Raw genomic sequence first — 16,223 nt, forward strand, 5'->3', positions numbered from 1 at the left:
ATTAGGATGATAAGTAGCTGGTATAGGCTGCTGCGGTCGTTGATAATTGTTCACATACTGAACAGATTCATTAACAAGAGAACACTAATCCGTAGCATGGGAGCCTGCACAAAGCTCACAGACCATAGCTATCTGATTGACTCTATAATTGGCTAAAGAATCGACCTTCAAAGACAGTGCTTGTAGCTGCGCTGCAATAGCTGTAGCTGCATCAACTTCCAGAATACCTACTACCTTCCTAGGCATCATCCTTTGAGTTGGGTTTTGATGCTCGTTTGCAGCTATAGTTTTAATAAGATTATATGCTTCAGTATAGCTTTTGTCCCACAAGGCGCCTCCAGCTGCTGCATCGAGCATGGGCTGAGATTGGGCCCCCAAACCATTGTAGAACCCAGTGATCACCATCCAGTCAGGCATACCATGATGTGGACACTTTCTCAACATCTCCTTATAGCGCTCCCAAGCTTCGCACATAGATTCTGTTGGTTGCTGCGTAAACTGAGTAAGAGCACTCCTCATAGCCGCAGTCTTGGCCATTGGATGGAACTTCACCAGAAACTTTTGCGTAAGATCTTCCCAAGTAGTGATGGACCTAGCTGGTAAAGAATGTAACCAGTCCTTAGCTTTATCCCTCAGAGAGAATGGGAAAAGCCTCAGCTTGATAGCCTCATCAGTAAAACCATTATATTTGAAAGTACTACAGATCTCGACAAAATTCCTGATATGCATGTTGGGATCTTCAGTCGCAGCACCTCCGAAAGAAACAGAATTCTGCACCATCTGAATAGTGCCCGACTTGATTTCGAAAGTATTGGCCTGAATAGCCGGATGAATGATGTTTGACTGAATGTCATCAATTTTAGGCCGAGAAAAGTCCATAAGAACTGGATCTGCTGGAACTATACGATCACCCATGATTACCGGTTCTTTCTGTTCACTCTCTTTATCCGAATCCTCAAAATCTATCTTCTCCGGAATATCAAGAACTGAGTCTGTCTCCTCAGCCATATCTAGAGTCCTCTTGCGAATGCGAGAACATGTTTGCATAAACGCTCGCTAGAGTACCTGAAACACAACCGGAAACAATAAGTAACAAGTCTTAATCAATGAGTCCTAATGACCACTGATGGCAAGTACATAAACTAAACAAATTAACACCAATTCCCCGGCAGCGGCGCCAAAAACTTGTTAGGCACAAAGCATGCGCTAATAATTCATACAAGTATACGCGTTCACAAGTAATATTGAATAATTTCTAGTTCATTCCCACCGAGACTCAGACTAATTATATTTAATTTACACTTACTCACCAATGTATGATTACTTCTCAATGTCAAGACACTAACACTTAAGGTTGATTAACTAATTATTAACTACGGTTAACTACGAGAATAAAGCACTTAAATAACACTTGAATTAACAATATTAAACACACATGAGATCATAACTTCGTAACTACTTCCTTCAATAGTCATTGTTATTACCCTTAGCATGTAACATTGATAATATTAATCGAACAACATGAAACTGATAAAAGCCAACTTTCGTTACAAAAATACCATTCTACCAAGCATCCACAATTAAGATAGAAGTTGAATATGCATCAATTATATTGAGACCCTATATGTCTACAGAATTTGACAACATAACGATTTAAGCGCAAGTTATTCATTATGATTACATAGGGCAAGTAAAACGGTTAGAGTTACCCACTAATCATGCATACAATACATGAACCTATGCTAGCATGGCAAGTTCTAAATCTCAAGATTTACTTTCGCTTCACAAGAGATTAATAGGCTATCTTATATGTTCGTGACGCACATAAGACGAATAAGCACAACCTACACTAGATATCCATAGTAAATCCGCTATGACCCCATGATCACGATTAGCCCATGATAGAACTCATCGTCACCATAGGTTCATATGAAAACATGATAATAACATGATAATATAAACTAATAAAATACTTATTAAAACCAGAGTACGTTACAAGAGTATTAAGGTTCAAAGTAAAGAAGAGTAGCATCCACTGTTACAACAAAAAAAAGAATTACAAGAAAACATATGCTTCCTTTTCTTCATTGTGGTGTGCTAAAATGGTCTTCTTAATCTTCTCTCCTTGCTCTTTGCTTGATTGATACTTGATCCTTGCTGCTTGTTATTATGAAACGTCTCTCAAGTAGGTTTATATAAGAGTCCACAAGAAACAGCGCCGTCAAAAGCCCAGTAGAATACGAATTAAAAATCCAGAATTAATTTTCTCGACCCCAGGCGGCCGCCCCAGATTCCAAGCGGGCGCCTGCACCTCCAGGCGGTCGCCCCAGATCCCAGGCGGGCGCTGGACAGCTTCTGGAAAAATAACCTTTTTGCTCCTGATTTTGCTGATTTCTTCGCACAACTCCCCGCAACTGATTCCAAGTACTTCCCTAGGCTTATTATGATAAAATCTCCCTAAATTCGCAAGTTATACCCTGAAATGCAAAGACACTAGAAAAACACATCAAATACACAAAATACTTGATTTCAAGACATCAATTCAAGCTATTATAACACGTTCTAAGTGGTATAAAATGCCACTTATCATTTCTCAGCCGTATTACCCTCAGGAGGAGTGTGTTCCACAGTAGTATTCCTTGGTTCCACCTCTGCTTCCTTCTGCACTTCTTCTTCAGCCACAACTGCATTTTCTGAAACTTGAGATTTTTCAGGCTCTTCATTTTGCTGAATTTGGGGGCTTGCGACCTTTCCAGACTTCAAGGTGATGGCATTCACCTGTTCTTCAAATTCCCTCTTGCTTGGATTGGTTTCTGTATCACTAGGAAGCGTTTCTGGTAGTCGATTCAATAAGGCGTTAGCAATTTGTCCTATCTGGTTCTCCAGAGTCTTGATAAAAACAGCCTGGCTTTGGCATATAAGAGCCTGGTTTTTGCACATAAGCCTCAACTCCTCCAATTCAGATTTTTCATTTGAAGATAAACCTGCACCTCTATGAGTTTGTTGTTGAAGTTGGAGTTGTTGTCTTGGTGCAAATTGTTGCTGAAAACCAGGAGGGTTGAATTATTTTGCTCCAAACTGCTGGAACGGCTGTTGCATCGCATTCTGATTGTTGCTCCATCTGAAGTTAGGATGATTCCAGTTGTCAGGATGATAAGTGTCTGGAACTGGTTGCTGCGATCTCTGAAAGTTGCTCACAAACTGAGCTGATTCACTAGATATAGCGCATTACTCCATCATATGCGAACCTGCACATATCTCACAAACATTGGTTATCTTATTAACACCATAGTTAGCCAGAGAATTGATCTTCATAGACAACCCCTTTAGTTGAGCAGTGATAGCCATAGCTGTATCCACTTGAAGAACTCCTGCTACCTTTCCCTGTGGCAATCTCTGATTTGGATATTGATATTCATTAGCAGCCATCAGTTTAATTAGATCATAGGTTTCCTTATAGCTCTTTGCCCATAATGCTCCACCTGATGTTGCGTCGAGCATGGGTCTTGACTGTGCTCCCAACCCGTTATAAAAACAATTGATGATCATCCAATTAGGAATTCCATGATGAGGACACTTCCTAAGCATCTCCTTGTAGCGCTCCCAAGCTTCATATAAAGATTCTTCCGATTGCTGCACAAATTGAGTAATAGAGTTTCTGATTGCAGCTGTCTTTGCCATAGGGAAGAATTTGGTGAGAAACTTTTGAGCAAGATCTTCCCTAGTAGTAATCGAACCAGCTGTTAGAGAGTGTAACCAGCTCTTAGCCTTGTCCCTCAGAGAGAATAGGAATAGTCTCAGCTTCACAGCATCTTCAGAAACACCGTTGAACTTGAAGGTGTCGCATATCTCAATGAAATCCCTAATGTGCATATTGGGATCTTCCGTTGGAGAACCCCCAAACTGGATTGAATTATGCACCCATTGAATTATGCTAGGCTTGATCTCAAAGGTATTAGCTATGATAGCTCGCTTGACAATGCTAGATTGAATGTCATTGATCTTGGGTTGAGAAAAATTCATCAAGGATTTCGTTTGTGCTGCTGGATCTCCCATTGTAATGAGTACCTGATACACAAACAAATAAACCGTGAAAGAAAGAAAAAAATCTGAGTCAGTGAACTTTAACGACCACTGATGACAAGCACATAAACTAAAAATTAACAACGAGTCCCCGGCAGGGGCGCCAAAAACTTGTTAGGGCGAAAACACGCGCTAAAATTCACGCAAGTGTACACGTTCGCAAGTAGTATAAGATATAAATCAGATGCATTCCCACAGAGACTGGTTTAGGTAAAGTTCAATTTATGCACCTATGCAACAATGTATGGTTATTGCTCAATGCTAAGATAAATAACAAATTGGGTTTTGATTAAACTAAGAGATTATACTAAATAACATTAACTAAGAGAATTGAGATTGAATTACTTATATGAGACAAACATGGGATTCTAACTTCATTAAATACTTCATTCAACAGACTTTTTCTCTCAACCTTAGCATGCAACGGTGATGACACTAATCAGATAACACGAAACTAGTAAATGCCAACTTTTGTTGTACGAATAACATACTACCAGACATCCACAAAAGTGATAGAAGCTGAATAGACACCAATTATATTGAGATCTTATATATCTATAGAATTTGACAATATAACAGTTTAAAGCACAAGTTATCTATCATGATTATACAGGGCAAGTTATATGGGTAAAATTACCTACGAATCATGCATAACAAATACATGAACCTATGCTAGCATGGCAAGTTCTAAATCTCTATATTCACTGTCACTTCAATAGAGATTAACATACTATCTTATATGTTAGCTACGCACATAAGATGAATAAGCACAACCAATACTAGGATATCAATCAATCACCACACATCAAGATATTAAAACAAATTAACTAAAGAAATCCATAAGTAAATCCGTTAGAACCCCACGATAACGATTAGCCCATAATCGGACTCATCGTCACCATGGGTTCCAATGAAAGCATGATAACAAATAATATAAGAGTACTAGAGTTCAAAGACAAATCGAAAATAAGCATCCAAGTATCAACTATATTAAAGAAAAAAGAGTCTTCTTCTCCGCAGCCTTCTCGTGCTCTCTAGGTCTTCTTATTGCTCTCCCAGGTCTCCTTATTGCTCTCCCAGGTCTCCTTGTTACAAACGTGTTTTTATTGGTATATATAAGCCCCCGGATGATCTGGACCCTCAAAATCATCAAATTCTACTAAAATCAGGATTCTAGGGCAAAAAGGGTGGCGCGGCCGCGCTGGTTTTGGGGGCGGCCGCGCTGGTTTGTGGAAGGGCCGCGCCTGACTTCTATACTTTTCTGCTGATTTTTCTTTTGGCCATATCTTGAGTTCTACTCGTCAGAATTAGGTGATTCAACTACCCACGCGAAGCTAACGAGATTCCCTACAACTTGATAATGGACTAGGCTTCCAATTCTGATATTTTTTCAGCATATTTCCTTAAAAAACTCCTTTCTTCATTTAACTGATGCCTCAAATTCAATAACACAAAAACACATCACAAATACCAACAACTTGAGTCCAAAACACCAACTTAAGCTTGTAATGAAGAGTTCCAAGTAGATATAAAATCCACTTATCAAATACCCTGATGAATAATGGAACCGAGATCTACATAATCTCCCTGCAAAATCCCCCACAACAACTTTGCAAGGTCCACAGTCACATCATGCACATGAGAAGAAGGTATGATGTTCGTACAAATAAAAGAATTCCAAGCACGAGCAAACCTGTTCATGCATGAGGCAAGGAAATTGACATACTCGTTCGATCCCCTCTTGAACTTCCAATGTGTATTCGGGACACACAGCGTAGCCATAATAAAATCCAAATCGAAATCATCCCCAGTCTTATTAACCCACTCCTACTGAGTAGAATGTCTTTCGGGTTAGTTGATCACCCTCCGAATAGCCTCCGGAGTATAGTCCACTTTCAGCCCACGAACCACCGAGTACCCATTCTTATCCACCTTCACATTCGCATAGAACTCGCGAACGACACTCATAGGCACATTCGCGGGTGCCTCATAAAACGAAACCCATCCCATCTTCAAAATCATCTCAAGAAGCTTACCATCCTTACCTGAAGGTAGAAAACCCCTCTCCTTTGCTATCGGCTTCGATAACAGCCTTGTCTACTCCGATTCAGCCTTAGGAGTAATAGATCGAGGCCTCGTACCCCCAACACTCGAAAAATCGGTAGTGGCGGGGTTAGTGCTGCTGCTAACTTGAGTGCGGGATATTTTTGGTGCCATTGGATTTGATAAATTGAGAAAAGAGATTTGTGTAGAGAGATTTAGGTTTTGAGAATATGTAAAGTGATGGAGATGATTGTATGGAGATATATGTATACATAAGTAGAATTAGGTTTAGAATAGAAGTGGGATATGATTATGGATTAGTGGAGATAATGGGTAGTGTTAAGAATTGATTAGGCGAAGGAATTAGGGTAGTGGAAGGAGGGAAATTCGGCTGGTGTCTTGTTTTTGTTTAGAATTTTCGATTTTCTATTTTTTTTTCTTCTTCAAGGGGTCAGTGCGGCCGCCCCGCCTGGGAGCACAGTTGCGTCGTGTGTCTGGAGTTCCAGCGCGGCCGCCCCACTTCCTAGCGCGGGCGCACCGTGCTTCTGTTCTTTCAGCGCAGCCACCCCGCTTCCCCACGTGGGCGAGCCTTGTTTCTATAAAAAAGTACCTTATTTTTTATGTTTTTCTGATTTTCTTTGTGTTTTTTATGGTTTTTTCTTCCTTCTATCTTCTTTTCTTCCTACTAATGTACAACAAGCTTGGGTTGCCTCCCAAGAAGCACTTGGTTTATGTCGCTAGCTTGACGTAGAATTCTGAGATCAAGTTGATAATAAAACGGTACTAACCGCCTCATGGTTTGCCGTATCTCCAAAGTAATGCTTCAAACACTGTCCATTCACCTTGAATGCCTGGCCTGGATCATTCTCAAAAATCTCCACCGCTCCATGTGGAAACATAGTTTTGACAACAAATGACCCTGACCATCTCGACTTTAATTTTTCAGGAAAAAGACGGAGATGACAGTTGAACAAAAGAACTTGTTACCCCGGCATAAATGATTTGAGCACTAGACCCCTATCATGCCACCTCTTGATTTTCTCCTTATACATTTTATTGTTCTCATACGCTTGAAGTCAAAACTTGTCAAGTTCATTCAATTGAAGCATCTTTTTCTTCCAGCTGTATCCATATCAAGGTTTAGTTTCTTCAAAGCCCAATATGCCTTGTGCTCTAGCTCCACAGGTAAATGACATCCTTTACCATAAACCAATTAAAATAGTGACATGCCTATCAGAGTCTTGAATGCTGTTCGATAAGCCGAAACAGCTTCATCCAGCTTCAAAGACCTACTTTCTCGATGGACATACAACTTTATCTAGAATACGCTTGATCTCTCTGTTAAATACCTCAGCTTGACCATTAGTCTGAGGATGGTAGGCTATAGCAATACGATGATTCATATTATATCTCTGCATCATAACAGTGAACTTGTGATTATAGAAATACAATCCCTCATCACTGATTATGACTCTTGGAGTCCCAAATCTTGTGAATATATGCTTGTGAAGAAAGTTAAGCACTACCTTCGCATCATTTATTGGCAAATCTTTAACTTCTACCAGTTTTGAGACATAATTAATCGCCAACAAGATATACCGATTATTGCATGACGAGACAAATGGTCCCATGAAGTAAATTCCCCAAACATCGAAATCCTCAACCTCGAGAAGCACCTTAAGAGGCATCTCGTCCCTCTTGGACATTTTACCAACACGCTGGCAGCGATCATACTTTAAAACAAACTGATGCGCATCCTTAAACAATGTAGGCCAAAAGAATCCTGATTGAAGAATACGAGCTGCTGTCTTTTCTCCACCATAGTGGCCTCCATAAAAAGTTGAATGACAGTCTCGCAAGATACCCTCCATCTCATTGTAAGAAATACATCTCCTGATGATTTAGTTAGCTTCTTGCCGAAATAAAAACGGCTCATCCCACATGTACCACTTCACCTCGTGAAGAAACTTCTTCCTTTGAGCAGAAGTTAAGACCGGGGGCATAATGTTGCTCACAAGATAGTTCACGATGTCTGCGAACCACGACTCTTCTTCTTGCGCCCCAAACAACTGCTCATCGGGAAAAGACTCATTTATTAATATCTTATCCTACAAAGCTGTACTTGGATCTTCTAACCGAGAGAGATGATTTGCAACTTGATTCTCAGTACCTTTTCTATCCTTGATCCCCAACTTAAACTCCTGAAGTAAAAGAACCCATTGAATCAATCTAGGCTTCGAGTCCTTCTTCAAGACGAGATAGCAAATCGCACCATGATCAGTGAAAACTGTCACCTTCATCCCAAACAAATTAGATCGAAACTTCTCAAAACCATAGACAATGGCTAAGAGTTCCTTCTCAGTAGTAGTGTAGTTCAGTTGAGCACCATTAAAGGTCTTACTTGCATAGTAGACCACATGAAATATATATTTTTCTCCCTTTTCCCAAGAACCGATCCAACTGCATAGTCACTTGCATCACACATCATTTCAAAAGGCTCATTCCAATCAGGTGCAGTTATGACAGGTGCCATGATCAATCTCTTCTTTAAGCTTTTAAAAATATCTAGACACTCATCATCAAACTTGAAAGGGACATCTCTTTAGCAGATTGCACAACGGCTTAGAGATTTTAGAAAAATCCTTGATGAACCGCCGATAGAAACCCGCATGACCAAGAAAATTGCGGACTCCCTTAACAGAATTTGGTGGAGGGAGGTTTTCAATGACCTCCAACTTGGATTTGTCCACCTCAAGACGCTTACTAGATACCTTGTGCCTAAGAATGATGCCCTATTGCACCATAAAGTGACATTTCTCCCAGTTGAGAACCAGATTGATCTCAACACACCTTTTAAGAACTGCGCCAAGATTTTGCAAGCACTTGTCAAAAGAATCCCCGAACACAGAAAAATCATCCATGAACACATCCACATTCTGACCAATCATGTCAGAGAAGATGGCCATCATGCATCTCTGAAATGTGGCTGGTGCACGATATAACCTAAAAGAAACTCTTTTGAAGGAAAAAGTACCAAACAGACAAGTAAAGGTAGTCTTTTCCTGATCTTCTGGAGCGATGCATGTTTGATTATAACCCGAATAGCCATCCAGAAGATAATAGATTCATGTCCAGCCAATATGTCAAGCATCTGATTAATAAAAGGAAGAGGGAAGTAATCCTTCCTCGTGGCCTTGTTCAGCTTCCTGTAATCCATGCAAACTCTCCACCCCGTGATTGTTCGATTAGGAATTAGATCATTCTTCTCATTAGAAACCATTGTGATGCCTCCTTTCTTTGGCATACACTGAACTAGGCTCCCCCAAGAACTGTCAGAAATAGGATAAATGATGCCTGCATCTAGCCATATAAGAATTTTCTTCTTCACGACCTCTTTCATGATCGGATTTAGCCTTTTTTGTTGCTCAACAGTTGTCTTACTTCCTTCCTCTAATAGAATTTTATGCATGCAATAAGAAAGGCTGATTCTCTTAATATCTACCTGAAAGGTTAGATGCAATAATAACTGGAAAAGTAGATGCATCTCCTAAAAATGCATACCTCAAGTGTTTAGGCAATGGTTTAAGCTCGAGTGTAGGAGCTTCCTCAATAGATGGCTTGAGATGCCCCTCAGCAGTTTTGAGTTATGACATTCTTAGAGATTCAAAAGGCATATCCAGCCTTCACTTCGAAGGAGAAGCATTCAAATACTGCAAATACTAATCACTTTCGTCATCTTCACTATCTGAATCCCCCATCAAGGCTTTCTCTAAGACATCAGACCTTAGCATTTGATCAATTTCTGAAGTAACCACATAATCGACCAATTTCACTTTTAAGCACTCCTATTTATCATTAGGGAATTTTATGGCATTGAAAACATTAAAAGTTACATCCTGATCCAGCACTCGCATAGTGAGCTCACCCTTCTGCACATCAATCAAGGTTCGGCCAGTAGCCAAGAATGGTCTTCCCAAGATTATGGGAATCTTCTATCCTCCTCAAAATCAAGAATTACAAAGTCAGTAGGAAAGATGAGTTTGTCCACTTTGACCAAGACATCCTCCACAATGCCTCGTGGATATGTAATAGAACGATCGACCAACTGCAAGGACATATATGTAGGCTTTGGATCAGGTAAATCCAACTTCTTAAAGATAGACAACAACATCAGATTGATGATAGCTCCCAAATCACATAAACACTTTTCGAACAATGATTTTTCGATGGTGCAAGGAATAGTGAAGCTTCTAGGATCCTTAAGCTTCGGAGGCAACTTCTGTTGTAGAACGGCACTGAATTCCTCCATAAGAGCAACGGTCTCTAAGTCATTGAGCTTCACTTTCCGAGAGAGAATACCTTTCATAAACTTCGTATTGCTAGACATCTGTTCAAGAGGTTCAGCGAAAGGTCGGGTTAGTTGATCACCCTCCGAATAGCCTCCGGAGTATAGTCCACTTTCAATCCACGAACCACCGAGTACCCATTATTTTCCGCCTTCACATTCACATAAAACTCGCGAATGACACTCATAGGCACATTCACGGGTGCCTCACAAAACGAAACCCATCCCATCTTCAAAATCATCTCAAGAAGCTTACCATCCTTACCCGAAGGTAGAAAATCCCTCTCCTTTGCTATCGGCTTCGATAATAGCCTTGTCTACTCCGATTCAGCCTTAGGAGTAATAGATCGAGGCCTCGTACCCCCAACACTCGAAGAATCGGTAGTGGCAGGGTTAGTGCTGCTGCTAACTTGAGTGCAGGATATTTTTGGTGCCATTGGATTTGATAAATTGAGAAAAATTTGTGTAGAGAGATTTAAGTTTTGAGAATATGTAAAGTGATGGAGATTATTGTATGGAGATATATGTATATATAAGTAGAATTAGGTTTATAATAGAAGTGGGATATGATTATGGATTAGTGGAGATAATGGGTAGTGTTTAGAATTGATTAGGCGAAGGAATTAGGGTAGTGGAAGGAGGGAAATTCGGCTGGTGTCTTGTTTTTGTTTAGAATTTTCGATTTTCTATTTTTTTTTCTTCTTCAGGGGGTCAGTGCGGCCGCCCAGCCTGGGAGCACAGGCGCGCCGTGTGTCTGGAGTTCCAGCACGGCCGCCCCGCTTCCTAGCGCGGGCGCACCGTGCTTTTGTTCTTTCAGCGCGGCCACCCCGCTTCCCCACGCGGGCGAGCCTTATTTCTGTAAAAAAGTACCTTATTTTTTATGTTTTTCTGATTTTTTTTGTGTTTTTTCTTCCTTCTATCTTCTTTCCTTCCTACTAATGTACAACAAGCTTGGGTTGCCTCCCAAGAAGCACTTGGTTTATGTCGCTAGCTTGACGTAGAATTCTGAGATCAAGTTGATAATAAAACGGCGCTAACCGCCTCACGGTTTGCCGTATCTCCAAATTAATGCTTTAAACACTGTCCATTCACCTTAAATGCCTGGCCTGGATCATTCTTAAAAATCTCCACCGCTCCATATGGAAACATAGTTTTGACAACAAATGACCCTGACCATCTCGACTTTAATTTTTCAGGAAAAAGACGGAGACGACATTTGAACAAAAGAACTTGTTACCCCGGCACAAATGATTTGAGCACTAGACCCCTATCATGCCACCTCTTTACTTTCTCCTTATACATTTTATTGTTCTCATACGCTTGAAGTCGAAACTCGTCAAGTTCATTCAATTGAAGCATCTTTTTCTTTCAGCTGTATCCATATCAAGGTTTAGTTTCTTAAAAGACCAATATGCCTTGTGCTCTAGCTCCACAGGTAAATGACATCCTTTACCATAAACCAATTAAAACAGTGACATGCCTATCAGAGTCTTGAATGCTGTTCGATAAGCCCAAACAGCTTCATCCAGCTTCAAAGACCTACTTTCTCGATGGACATACAACTTTATCTAGAATACGCTTGATCTCTCTGTTAAATACCTCAGCTTGACCATTAGTCTGAGGATGGTAGGCTGTAGTAATACGTGATTCATATTATATCTCTGCATCATAACAGTGAATTTGCGATTACAGAAATACAATCCCTCATCACTGATTATGACTCTTGGAGTCCCAAATCTTGTGAATATATGCTTGTGAAGAAAGTTAAGCACTACCTTCGCATCATTTGTTGGCAAATCTTTAACTTCTACCCGTTTTGAGACATAATTAACCGCCAACAAGATATACTGATTATTGCATGATGAGACAAATGGTCCCATGAAGTAAATTCCCCAAACATCGAAATCCTCAACCTCGAGAAGCACCTTAAGAGGCATCTCGTCCCTCTTGGACATATTACCAACACGCTGGCAGAGATCACACTTCAAAAAAAACTGATGCGCATCCTTAAACAATGTAGGCCAGAAGAATCCTGATTGAAGAATACGAGCTGCTGTTTTTTCTCCACCATAGTGGCCTCCATAAAAAGTTGAATGACAGTCTCGCAAGATACCCTCCATCTCGTTGTAAGAAATAAATCTCCTGATGATTTAGTTAGCTTCTTGCCGAAATAAAAATGGCTCATCCCACATGTACCACTTCACCTCTTGAAGAAACTTCTGCCTTTGAGCAGAAGTTAAGTCTGGGGGCATAATGTTGCTCACAAGATAGTTCACGATGTCTGCAAACCACGACTCTTCTTCTTGCACCCCAAACAACTGCTTATCGGGAAAAGACTCATTTATTAATGTCTTATCCTGCAAAGCTGTACTTGGATCTTCTAACCGAGAGAGATGATTTGTAACTTGATTCTCAGTACCTTTTCTATCCTTGATCCCCAACTCAAACTCCTGAAGTAAAAGAACCCATCAAATCAATCTAGGCTTCGAGTCCTTCTTCAAGACGAGATAAAAAATTGCACCGTGATTAGTGAAAACTGTCACCTTCGTCCCAAGCAAATTAGATCGAAACTTCTTAAAACCATAGACAATGGCTAAGAGTTCCTTCTCAGTAGTAGTGTAGTTCAGCTGAGCACCATTAAGGGTCTTACTAGCATAGTAGACCACATGAAATATATATTTTTCTCCCTTTGCCTAAGAACTGATCCAACTGCATAGTCACTTGCATTACACATCATTTCAAAAGGCTCATTCCAATCAGGTGCAGTTATGACAGGTGCCATGATCAATCTCTTCTTTAAGCTTTTAAAAATATCTAGACACTCATCATCAAACTTGAAAGGGACATCTCTTTAGCAGATTGCACAACGGCTTAGAAATTTTAGAAAAATCCTTGATGAACCGCCGATAGAAACCCGCATGACCAAGAAAATTGCGGACTCCCTTAACAGAAATTGGTGGAGGGAGGTTTTCAATGACCTCCACCTTGGATTTGTCCACCTCAAGACCCTTACTAGATACCTTGTGCCTAAGAATGATTCCCTACTGCATCATAAAGTGACATTTCTCCCAATTGAGAACCAGATTGATCTCAACATACCTTTTAAGAACTGGGCCAAGATTTTGCAAGCACTTGTCAAAAGAATCCCCGAACACAGAAAAATCATCCATGAACACATCCACATTCTGACCAATCATGTCAGAGAAGATGGCCATCATGCATCTCTGAAATATGGCTGGTGCACCACATAACCTAAAAGAAAATCTTTTGACGGAAAAAGTACCAAACGGACAAGTAAAGGTAGTCTTTTCCTGATCTTCTGGAGCGATGCATATTTGATTGTAACCCGAATAGTCATCCAGAAGACAATAGTTTCATGTCCAGCCAATATGTCAAGCATCTGATTAATAAAAGGAAGAGGGAAGTGATCCTTCCTAGTGGCCTTGTTCAGCTTCCTGTAACCCATGCAAACTCTCCACCCAGTGATTGTTCGATTAGGAATGAGATCATTCTTCTCATTAGAAACCACTGTGATGCCTCCTTTCTTTGGCACACACTGAACTAGGCTCACCCAAGAACTGTCAGAAATAGGATAAATGATGCCTGCATCTAGCCATTTAAGAATTTTCTTCTTCACGACCTCTTTCATGATCGGATTTAGCCTTCTTTGTTGCTCAACAGTTGTCTTACTTCCTTCCTCTAACAGAATTTTATGCATGCAATAAGAAGGGCTGATTCTCTTAATATCTACCTGAAAGCTTAGATGTAATAATAACAGAAAAAGTAGATGCATCTCCTAAAAATGCATACCTCAAGTGTTTAGGTAATGGTTTAAGCTCGAGTGTAGGAGCTTCCTCAACAGATGTCTTGAGATGCCCCTCAGCAGTTTTGAGTTATGACATTCCTAGAGATTCAAAAGGCATATCCAGCCTTCGCTTCCAAGGAGAAGCATTCAAATACTGCAAATACTCATCACTTTTGTCATCTTCACTATCTGAATCCCCCATCAAGGCTTTCTCTAAGACATCAGACCTTAGCATTTGATCAAGTTATGAAGTAACCACATAATCGACCAATTTCACTTTTAAGCACTCCTATTTATCATTAAGGAATTTCATGGCATTGAAAACATTAAAAGTTACATCCTGATCCAGCACTCGCATAGTGAGCTCACCCTTCTGCACATCAATCAAGGTTCGGCCAGTAGCCAAGAATGGTCTACCCAAGATTATGGGAATCTTTTTATCCTCCTAAAAATCAAGAATTACAAAGTCAGCAGGAAAGATGAGTTTGTCCACTTTGACCAAGACATCCTGCACAATGCCTCGTGGATATGTAATAGAACGATCGGCCAACTGCAAGGACATATATGTAGGCTTTGGATTAGGTAAATCCAACTTCTTAAAGATAGACAACAGCATCAGATTGATGATAGCTCCCAAATCACATAAACACTTTTCGAACAATAATTTTTCGATGGTGCAAGGAATAGTGAAGCTTCTAGGATCCTTAAGCTTCGGAGGAAACTTCTGTTGCAGCACAACACTGAATTCCTCCATAAGAGCAACGGTCTCTAAGTCATCAAGCTTCACTTTCCAAGAGAGAATACCTTTCATAAACTTCGCATAGCTAGACATCTATTCAAGAGGTTCAGCGAAAGGTATGTTGATATAATGTTTCTTGAACACCTCCAGAAACTTAGCAAATTGCTTATCCAACTTTTGCTTCTGCAGCCTCTTAGGAAAAGGAGGTTAAGGATATACCTGTTTCTCCCATGTATTACCCTCAGGAGGAGTGTGTTCCACAGTTTTCTTCCTTATTTCCACTTCTATTCCCTTCTGCACATCTTTTTCAGCCACAACTTCATCTTCTGGAACTTCAGATTTTTCGGGATTCGCAACCTTCCCAGACCTCAATGTAATTACCTTAACCCGCTCCTTTGCTTCCTTCTTTCCTGGAACTTTTGTGTCACTAGGGAGTGTACCAGGTTGTCGATTTAGCAAGGTATTGGAAATCTGCCCAATTTGATTCTGCAAGGTCTTAATAGAAACCACATGGCTCTTACACATGATATAACGACTCGTGTATTTTTGAATTATTTAAATATGTAATTTTTGAAGTATTAAATAAATAAAATACGTGTCTAGCTTCTGTCAGCTTGGTGTCGTTTTATTATTATCTATGTGTGATTTATGGTGTTCCGGGTAGTTCACGTAATTAATTATGGAATTGTATTGAATTGTTTTTACTTTTAAAAATGGATTTAATGTAAATTTATTTTTATAAATACTTGGATTGTCTGTAAAATTATTTTTATGATTTTATAATTTCAATAATTATTTTTGGGATTTTATAAAATTTAGAAATCAATATTTCATCAATTATTTAGCCTTGTATGATTTTTTGATTATGTTTAAGTGTAAATTCCATATTAAATTCAGAAATATCTCAAAAATCGTGAAACTCGTATTTTATTGAGTTTGGGTTATTCCGAGAATTTTAAAATTATTTTGGAAATTTTTGGGATTAATTTCACCCGCATGTTGATTCGTTTAAGTGATAAAAGCGGGTATAAATTGCGTTTCAGAAATTATTTTAAAATTATGAAAAATTACGGTTTTATTTACTCCAGGATATTTCTGACATTTTAAGACTGATTTGGATTTATTTCGATGTATTTTTAACCACACCTTGTTTCGTCCAATCGCTAAAATTGGGTTTTTATTGCGCTCCAAAATTTGTTTTAAAATTT

General features: G+C 39.7%; 2 non-coding genes across 2 annotated transcripts; both read left to right on the forward strand.

The window, feature by feature from the left end:
* Positions 1-415: 415 nt before the first annotated feature.
* LOC141675903 (small nucleolar RNA R71) lies at positions 416-522 on the forward strand. Its single transcript, XR_012556530.1, has one exon. It is a non-coding gene; the product is annotated as a small nucleolar RNA R71 (small nucleolar RNA).
* Positions 523-3,559: 3,037 nt separating this feature from the next.
* Positions 3,560-3,666, forward strand: LOC141675984 (small nucleolar RNA R71). The gene has a single exon (XR_012556599.1). It is a non-coding gene; the product is annotated as a small nucleolar RNA R71 (small nucleolar RNA).
* Positions 3,667-16,223: the final 12,557 nt, after the last annotated feature.

This window comes from Apium graveolens, chromosome 7 (genome assembly GCF_009905375.1).
Source record: "Apium graveolens cultivar Ventura chromosome 7, ASM990537v1, whole genome shotgun sequence".
Classification (NCBI taxonomy): Eukaryota; Viridiplantae; Streptophyta; class Magnoliopsida; order Apiales; family Apiaceae; genus Apium; species Apium graveolens.